The following is an 11,000-nucleotide window of genomic DNA, read 5'->3' as shown; positions in this document are numbered from 1 at the left end:
AGGAGTTATGAGATATTGCTTAGGAATAGATAACAACAAGTTTTCATATGGATTGTAAGGATAAGTTTTTCCGCATAGTTTTAAAATAAAAGAAAATTTTTGATTTCATTTATTTTAAAATATCCTTACAATGGCATTTGAGGAAAAATTGTTGCTTATATGATTCTATTAATAGCAAGATTGGAAATATGAAATTGATTCCTTCATTTGTGGTAATGTCTAAATTTACCAAATAAGGAAAGATTCTCATCACCCAAGTCTCAATTGGATCGGAACTTGGAATCATGCAAGTTGTATAGCATGATGAATGAGAACTTTCAAGTATTGGAAAATTAAGACCGATTACTTGTTCACATGGATGTGTGAGTCAAGTAAAGGACTAAGGGATCGAGTACACATTCTTGTGCACTGGTCAAGTCCACCACAAAAGATCAATAAGATTATTCGTCATAGTTTACTAAAGCTCAGTAAATATGATTATACTTACAAGCTTAAGTGTAACTCTGAGACATTGGAAAAGGTTCCAATGTATGGCGGAGCGAATAAGAAGAATCAAATTAGGCAGAAGGATAAAAGTTTCTCAAATCTGAAAAGATGGGAGAGTACTTTAGTATCAGTTTTGTGACCATCTTAATGATTAAGAAACCATATCAAAATTAGTTCTCTAAGGAAAGAAGAGGAACTTGAATTGTTGAAGTGGTTAAATCAAGAAGATGCGTCATACTTCATTCCAATACAAGTCTTAGAGTCATACACCAAGATTGTAATTTGAGTGACATGTCTTAGAGAAGGTTTAAAAACTCAAGTCAAATGTAAGAGTAAAAGTTATCTGCTCTTGTACATTTGAAATTGGTAAGTTGTGATGTTTTAGATAAAACAAAGACCAACTAAGGCCAATTGGTTGAAGTGTTTGTCTTGATTAGAATCCGCACTATCTCTTGGATGTTTGACAAGGAAGTCTTATAAGTCAAGAGGACAGTGGGAATCTTAAAGGTCTTGAAAGTCTCAAGAACTAATCAAGAATGAAACCTGAAGTTCCTCACTAGCACACGACTTGAGGTTCATAACCTATCATGTTGACTCATTCTATGCCCATTCCAGTTAAATTTGGCTTTGCATATGAGTTCTTAAAGTTCTCAATTTGTTGCACAACAACTTGGAAGAAATGGCAGGCCTTTGAGCTTCCAGGTGGCAAGAAATTAAGATTGAGTTCAGTCCATATGAGTTTGGATTTGTCATTATCCTTGTCTTGTGACTATGGTTTTGAAAATTCACACGGATAAGAACACATACACCATTAAATCTAAGTGTCATAAGGTTTCTCTCCGATTCATGAAAATGATGGTGAGGAAACACTTTCACTAAGTAGATTTTAGCTAGATAGCAATTGTGATATTTGCATTCTCAAAGTCGTTAGTGGAGTGTGTGTGGTTTACCGGCACACTAACCTGGACTTGTGAGAAGTGGAAAAAAGGTCTAACCATTATGATTACGACATCCCTCTTCATAATTGTTTAGACACACAAGTTTGCTATCTAAGGGAAGGTGTATGATTTTGATAAACTTTTATCAAAACAATCTGGTATTAAAAATCTGAACTTTCGTAAGAAAGTCAGCTGATTTCTGAGAACATGTCAGAGCTAGTGGGAGCATAAGTGTTATGCTAATAATCATCATGTTAGTGGGAGCATGATCATTATGATAAAGGTTGCAAGTTAGCAATGTTAATTATAGAAAACAAAAGGTTTTAATTGAGAAAAAGTTGTTTTGCTATAATTAAGGGAGAGGAAATTATACTTCATCTCAAATCTATAAGCTTAGATCATGAGGCTTTAATCATTTAGTCAAGGAAATATATATGAATTTCATGTTGGAATGACTCAACATAAGGAAATTTTGTATAGGGGTCCATTATTTGCGTTCTAAAATTCAATTATGATTACGGCATCCCTTTTCATAATTTGAATTATGAGAACTTGGCAAATAGAAATGGAAATGTTATAGCAAAAGACTGGTTTAGTGTTTATGTGAGACATCATGAATCGTGTCCCATATGCTTTGGATATAGGATCGATTACATGTGCTATATTTATCATTTCTAAAAAATTTCAAAATGCCTGAGGCATTAAGAAGGGAAAAGGTTTAGAACTAGATATGACTAAAAGGATTAAACAATTGTCAAGGACAATCTAAGGCTTACCAAAGATTGGTTGCTCAAGGACAGTTGGAAGTATAGTGATAATTTTGGAAGGACCATATTGACATAATCTGTAAGGAGGCAACTCTTGTTCAGAAGTGATAGTCAAAATGGAATCTGGAAATGTTTCAAAGTCAGAAATTTGAATTTGTGTAAGATTAAGGAAAATTAATGCAAGAAGGATGTTTCCAAGGAGTTGATCTCCTTTGGAATGCTCTGTAATGGTTTTTGTCAAGTCTTTCTGACTTTGTGCATAATCATTACAAGAGGATCAATGCATATAAGTTTAGAATCTAACAGATTTCAGTAAATGACATGAATTTGGAATTCTTGTATTTGCAGTAAGGATTTGGGAGTGTGAAAAGAGAATCATTGAAGTTATGTTCAATGGATCTAGTTCACAAAGTAAAGACCATAGACAAACATAGTATGCATACTTGGTGTATGGCATGACTAGTGTTTAGAAAACATAGTGTACATGCTTGGAGCATGGGACAACTATTGTTTTAAATTCAAGAATAAAGTTGATAGATGAAACAGTATACAATGAATAATGTGTAATCATATGGTGATAAATAAAAGGTGTTTTATTTATGTTCATAGGTTTTGATACCATATTGGATTCAATTATTATTATGTTTCACTTTGCATGTTTTGACTTCCTGAATAAACTAGGTTATTCTTCCGGAATGACTAAGTTATTCAAACCATCCACAGTCGGTCATATGTTGGAAGTAGATATGAATTAAGACTGTCATGGGTTGGCTTGTAGAGGTCTAAGGTGTTGGACAAAGGGCTACAACACTCATGAGTGCTCATAAGTTCTGAGTATTGGATTCAACCCGCGCTCATTGTAATCACATCATGGATTTTATCACGAGTGATCATGAGATGATAATATTTTATATTCTTCAAACCTAGAGATATGAATTGTTACTATGAGTTGGTTGTACATTGATTGCATGAAAACGCATTTGGTGACTCGGTGCTATAAAACGTGCCTTTGTGTATGATTCAACAAGTAGTAGAACAAGCCATATGAGTAGAAGTTTATCCATTCCTTTTACCTTTGGGATAAAAGCGATATTTGTGGGCCCCTCGATGATTTGATGATGACAAATGGAAGTGCTCAGCCGGGCTAGGACTGATTTGATTTGTTCAATTAGTCAGTCGTCATAAATCGGAAATCGAGAAACAACAAATGGACAGAGAGAATGACTATAATCCATGTCTCATTCCATATGATATCTAGAATGGAGGAATATATGATCCCTTATCTAATGGACAAGTCATTGACAAAGGTCAGAGTTCATCTACAAGGTCAAAGTTCGATAGAAACGTTTGAGAGCTACGATTGCTGGTCGGTTCTTGAAGTTATACGCAATAATAGTTTTAGACTTATCCAAGTGGGAGACTTTTGGATTAATGTCTAAGTCCATAACTATAATTGGTAAGACTTGACTCGACCCGGCATGATCCATTTGGGTTGCATGGCATCATGCACTTAGATAGACTATAATGAGAGAAATAAGACACTTATGGTTATTAATATATTATAGTTCTAGTATATTAATAATAAGAATAATAAGATTATTTAATTAGTATTGATCAAGAATTAATCTAGGATTAATTAAGTGATCAAAAGAAGACTAATTAAATATATGGGTTGATTGTGCAAATCATCCATACTTGTATAGTGGACTAATGCTCCATGGATTATCTAGTTGGGCCAAAACCCATATGATGCTCCATGGTGTATTTGAACCCATGGATCCAAGGAAATGGAAAGTCATGACAATTAGAGTTTACCCTAATTGTAACACTATATAAAGATATTATTCTTGACAAAATCGGCCACTAGAGAGAGTAAGAAAGGGCTAGCCGATTTCATGAAGTGTAGAATTCTCTCAAGTTATTCCAAGTGTATTTGGTGTTGTGTGAACCATTTGAGGTGTCACACTTGGGGCACTAGGCACTCAAGCTTCATGAAGATATTCTACATCAAAGAGGTATGTATTCTATCTTGTTATATTGATAGTTTTGTATGCTAGATTAGGATAATACCTTGGATGTTCATATTTGCATGTATAATAGAGAAAACATAGATCCAAGGTATTTAGGGTTGCATGTACACTTAGGAGTGTTAGAATGCTCAAAACCCAATAACATCATCCCCCTGTTGGAGGGAATTTCGTCCCGAAATTCGCTCTAGAAGAGCCCTTAAGAGCTAGAGAAGAGGTGGGTTACTTGTTCAACATTTGTTCATCACGTTCCCAGTTGAACTTTGTAGAGTCTAGTTTTTGTAAAATTCGAAGTGTTTGTTTTGAGTTTCGCATGTTAACTAGTTTACTAAGTCTTCATTTGTGCGAAGCATATTGTTTAGGACTTCGTATATTTTTTGTTCACTCATGTTTCCTATAAATAGGGACTGAGGTTAGAAGTAGAGATAAGTTTTTCTCTACTTAGTTTGTAATCAGTTTCTTCATCAATATAAGATCTGATTAATATTTACTCCTTGTGTTCATACTTTTCATTCATATGATCTGATTAATATTTACTCCTTGTGTTCATACTTTTCATTCATATAATCATGATTGCTTTCTAAATCTCGATCACAATTCTCATCAATTGGTATCAGAGCAGGATTCAAACTACATTGATCTGATTTTCATTTTAGAATCATTTTTTTTTTGAGTAGTGTTTTTATTCAAAAATTTTACGTGCATTTTGGTTCTAAAAATCACTCTTGATCTTCATATTTGAATCGATTCTGCATTTGAATTGTTTAGTCGAGTGATCGATTAGCAATTAGTGATCAATTCATTCGATCAATTCACAAAATCATCAAGTTTTTCAAGTTTTTCTGAAAAAATATTGTGTTCTTCAATGGCGAACTTCCACATGAATACTATGACTTCTTTCTCTCACTTAATTGGTTCTTCAACCAAAATTCCAATGTTAATCCCTGAGTACTATGTTCAATGGGCTGATAGGATGGAGGATTACTTAAATGGAATTGATGAAGAACTCTGGAATTGTATACGTGGAAAAGTTCTACCTCCTGAAAACGTTCAAACAATCGGATCATCTGCTTCTTCAATTGATGTTGTTGAACAACAGAATCGCATGAAGAAGAATGAGAAAAGATGTATAAGGGAGCTAAGAGGTGCTCTGCCTCCTGTGGTTTACAATTACATTCGTAGTTGTAAAACAGTCAAGGATATTTGGATCACACTGAAAGAGAAATATCAAGGAAGTGAGAAGACAAAGATCAATTCCATTAAGCAATGTCTTGTTGAACTTAAGGAATTCAGACAAAAGGATGCTGAAACAATTGAAAACTACTATGATCTTCTGAATGAGATTATTTATCATTGCAGCAGGTATGGAATCTCAAGATCTCTCATGGAATTCAATCTGACATTCATCATGGGTCTTCACAAAGAATGGCGTAGTGTGAGTATGATGATAAAGAACCAACAAAGTTTTGATACAACCACCTTGAATGATCTCTACAACCAGTTGAAAACACATGAAAGTGAAGTTACATAAATGCTTGAAGAATCAAAACAGGGTCTAGGAGGACCATTGGCTTTAGTTTCAAAGGTTACTGAAATTGATGCTGGTGAGAAAGAAGAATCAGACAATGAAGGTTTCTTAATGAATTCTGATGATGAAGCAGTTGCATTTTATTCAAATAACAGAGTTAAGAAATTTTTCAAAAAGCCTTTTAATCAAAAAGGGAAACAAACTGATGCAAAGAGTGGTTTCATAAAAGCTGGAGGTGAGGAAAAGAAGAAATTTGAGAACGATGAAGAAAAGAAGAAAGATGTGGTATCAGAGACACTCAAAGACTCAAAGTGCAATTCGCATTTGTCATAATCCAGTACAACACTCAAAGACAAAACATATTGCACTTAGATATCACTTTATTAAAGATCATGTGGAAGATGGGAATATTGAAGTTCATTTTGTGAAAACCACTGAACAACTTGCTGATATTTTTACTAAACCTCTTGATGAAAAATCATTTGTGAGAATTTTAGCAGGTTTAGGGATGATTGATGCGAATTTAGTGTCAAAATCTATCACTCAAGAATGAAAGGTCCATTCAGCAGCTCTGATTCAGAATCATTCAGAAGTTCCTGTGCGTTAAGCAGTTTCGCATTGCTTCTCATTCGCACATTTGGTAACTGAGGTTCAATTTAATGTAGTTCTTTTATGCTTTGCGAAAAACACGAAAAATCAAAAATATTTTCAGTTGTTTGTCTATTTTTGAAAAATTCAAAAACAACAAAAAGATTTTCTTTTATTTTGTCTTTAATTTTTGAAAAATACAAAATCACAAAAATATTTTTTTTACTTTGTTCTTTAAGTTTTGTGTGTTTTCAGTTTTAGTCCAGAGCAAAATGCGAATAGTTCATGCTTATGCATCTATGGGAAGGTATCATTTCTTTCAAATATGTACTAGTTAGGATGTCCCTAGAAGCATGCTGTTGCATGTTGACCCAAGCCTCATATGACTCTATGTGTGAGAAATGAAAGCCTTAATGAAATTATCTTATGAAAATTTCTTCCCAATCAAGCTTGTATTCGTATTAGTCAAAAGAGCTACCTTACTCTTCTCACATGAGTAAAAGAGTTTTCTATTTGGTCTACAAATAACAGAGGTACAGTCGATCTTATAACCAATCTTTTTCATCCCAAAATTTCTTAACACGATGCAAACACAATGACACATGTCCAAGAGGTCACTTGATCAAACCAATCGTGATTTAGACATGTCATCATTATGTGTTAATGATCTTGTTTCATGAGTCCGTGAATTAAGTGAAACTCACAAACTTTGCAAGTTAAGTCATTGACGGGGAACTATGTTCCAAATTTTTACGAAACACTTGTTTTTGTACCTAATATTTCATATACTCCAAATTATATTCATTCTTATGAGTGATCCTGATCAAATTTTCGCAGCACACGAAGTTTGTTTCCCAATAGGGTCAAGCACTTAAATTTTTTCATGAATATAATTTCTGTGTGAGTATATATCTGAAATCCTTGTCACTTTTCACATTTAATCCAAAGCAATCTTGTCCCTAAACAGAATGTTTACACAAGTAATTTCGGTTATAGTTACTCACCTTATGTTTAGGATGATATGTAATGAAATTCGCAAACCACCATATTAAGCCTATATAAGAAGCCCTTCGATACTTCTCTATAAGTATTCGATTGTATGTCATGGGAAAATGTGAAAGCAGTTGATTACCCTCTTGGTAATTAATGAAGTAACCTTTGCCTGGGGTTTTACTGCTTTATGTCAATAAATTTTGACATCACAGAATTCCAAAAAAAAAATTACTTGCTTCTTATCTCATTTCTTTGAATCACATGCACTCACGAAATCCTTCAGGTTCTAAGTAATACCAACTTAGGCTGAAGATTTCGTAGGTCTGGTAAATGACTTCGTTTAAAATCCCATGAAAGAAAGGGCCCAACCTCAATACCGAAGGGTCTTCTATCACACAACTGTACTCATGAACAATTTCAAGTAACCATCAGCCCTGGTTTCAAGGCACTTTATACGGCATGATCATCACAACGACTATTTATTACATGTTTCCCCGAACATGTAGCCTACTATATTTTTAAAACAGATCGTCTTTGAGATTAACCTATAAAAGGGATAATCTTTTATGTGAATCGTTATGCGATTCAAAATTCTTAGACAAACAACAAACCCTAATATTTCTTTCAAGAAATTTCTCAGGTTAACAATGGCTGCTACTAAATCCAACACAAAAGAAGTTCTTTCTCAGTCTCTTATGAAGATTCAAAGCACAAATTTCCAAGTTGATCCCAAAGTCTCATCTTACCTAGACGAATTGAAGATGTTGATCGTTGCACTCAAAATATCAGCATTGTCAACTGCTATGTTCAGTTCATTCCCCGTTCCTATGACTTGGTTGTCAATGGTGGCATCAACTGCATCATACAACTATACAACCGATGTGATAACCTTCAACATGGTGAATAACAAGACGGTTCGTCTTACCAAGAACATGTTCATCGACTTCTTGAACATTTCTAATAACCCACCGTTCTTTAAGCCAACCAATTCACAGATTATCTTTATGTTCAATGAGATGGGTCATCAACTCACTCTTCAAAAGATAAGTGATTTCAAAAAATCAAGCTTACGATGCATTTGGAACTTCTTGTTTGGATTCTTTCTAAGATGTTTGACCGGGAGGAGTGTTGGTTTGGATAGGGGAAGAATGGAGGTCTATGCAATGGTTATGCGACTTTACTATGATCTCAGTGTTGATTATGGAACTCAACTTTGGAAGGAATTCAACAAAATATTAGAAAACACAAGTGTTGATAAGGGCATTTCTTATGCAAGGTACTGGAGTTTGATATTGGAAAAGGTCTATGTGAAAGAAGGAATTCAAGTTCCTGAAGGTGAAGATGTTGCAGAGTTCTCTTTGTATCAATTTCCCAAAGTTGTTGAAGATGATAAGAATATATTTACAAGTGTTGCCATAATTCCAGATGCAATGCTTCGCAAAGTGTCATCTACTCACAAGGTGTTAGTTAGATACATGAAAACTGTTGATCCAAACGTGCGAACTGGAGTACTACTTGAAGTCACTGGTGAATCATCCAAGAAGAAGAAATAGACTAAAAAGAGCAAAAACATGAATCTCCAAAAGTATCAAAGGCTGAAGAGGTTGTGAAAGTGGAGTCTGTTTCCAAACCTACGAAGGAGATTTTACCGACTAAGTCAGGGGTCCTAAAGAAGCTACACAAGGTGTCACAAAAGAAGACCTCCTCTCTCCTACTATTCACAAAACTGAAGTGAGTAGTAAGGGGGCTATGTTTAGAGAAATTCCCACTCCTGTTTCTCATATGTCAAAGAAAAGAAGAGCTCAAGAAGTTGCGAAGCATGTTACAAAGAAGATGTACAAGAAAAGGAAGATGATAATTCAAACTGAGTCATCTGATGAGGAAGTGGTTTCTGCGAATCCACCTGTTTTAATGGTAAATATTTCTCTTCCCATTACTTCACAAATTTCCACCATCACAACCATTCCACTCGAAGTAGTCACTACCAAATCAGTTCATGAGGAGGTACCTACTTCTGATATGGTTGTTAATGTATCTGATACGGGGACACCTATCAAGATTGTTGAATCTTCAATACCAATCATTTTATCTACTTTATTACCCATCTCATCTGAGACTTTCCATACTTCATTACCACCATACATCCTCCCAAATACAAATGTAACCACATCATCCATCTTTGATCATCCTTTACAAAATCCCTTCACTACACTGTTTCTTTCACAATCCCCTGAACCAATACCACTTCGATCTTCGCAAGCTCAATCTGATGAAGAAACCGAAGGAGGAGGTTTTGGAGGAACATTTGATGCTTTACATTTGATTCAGAGGAGGAGGAAATTCCTGATCATATGCTTATGTCAGGAAAACAGTTTAAAATCCTGAATCGAAAGTTGAATGCAATCATTCAATCTCAAGCTGATTCTGGAACAAAGACTTATGTGTCATGTTTGGAGGTTGAAACTTTGCTCAAATTTGCTGAGAAACGAATACCTGCGACAGTTGATAAGTCTGATAAGAATAATGAGCTTCACATTCAAGCTCAAGGGAAGTCTTTTGATAATGATGTACAAGAATTGAAAGCTGCTACAAAACAACGATATGTTCTTTTTGTACAAGATGTGAAAAAGGTTCGTGAAGATGTGAACTTCAAGGTTGAGGAGTTAAAGAAGGAGATTGCAAAAGAGCTTCAGCAGCTTAATTCGAAAAATGTGGATGTGCAAAAGCGTGTTGATATTGTTGTTGCAGCACTTACCAAAATTGCTACTAATTATCAATCACCTGCTCCACTTATCGAAGCCAAATACAAAGAATCTCAGGAGCAGTTTGCTAAATTAATTCAGTTGGTTACTGAATTAAAAAGTTGTGTTTCAACACCTTCTCAACAATTAATTAACTCCAGAATTTTTAACACTTAAAGTCAACACTTTGGAGCAAGATATACAGAAAGCCTTGGCCCCGATCACCAATTTTACTTCCATATTTCCAAAGAATGCCCCACCTGCTTTCACAAGGGTGCAAAGGGGAGAAAGAAAAGGAAGTAAAGAAGATGATGCGAAAACAGTTGGAAAGATACATTCCACTCAGCTGAAAACAACTATGCCTGTACTCACGAAACCAATTCCTTCAACAATAGTAACAACAAAGCCATTCACAAAGCCAATTCTCAAGGGAATTATTATTGGTTCAACAAAAGGAGGGAGTTCAAGTGCGAAACCTCAACCAGTGAATACTGGAAAAGGTAAAGAGGTGGCTTACGAAAAGTCAAAAGAAGAAAGGAAAGCAGAGATTGAAGCAGAAATGGAAAAACAAAGGAAAATTTAAAGCATTTTAAGGCAAAGGGCAAGTGATCCACCAAATTTGAGCAAGGGTAATCCTGCAAAGGTGTATTCATACGAAACAATTAAATCCAAAGTTTTGGGAAGTCACCTGTATGAATTTGAGAAAAAGCCTAAAAGGAGTTATGATGTGGCAAATTCAGACAGATGTCAACTTGACTTTCCAATAAATGAAATGATGTTTGTCACAGCGCAGTACAAGATCAGTGAAAAATTAAAAAATGCTGATGAATACACTTTAATGAAAATCAGATTTCATGTTGTACTTGCGAAGGATCAAGATGAGGTTTGGCCATTGATGAAGATTAAGAAAGTCCTAACCATTAAGAAGGATG

The sequence above is a fragment of the Lactuca saligna genome, chromosome 6, assembly GCF_052625555.1.
Source record: "Lactuca saligna cultivar CGN05327 chromosome 6, ASM5262555v1, whole genome shotgun sequence".
In the NCBI taxonomy this organism is placed as follows: domain Eukaryota; kingdom Viridiplantae; phylum Streptophyta; class Magnoliopsida; order Asterales; family Asteraceae; genus Lactuca; species Lactuca saligna.
This window is presented reverse-complemented; position numbering follows the sequence as displayed.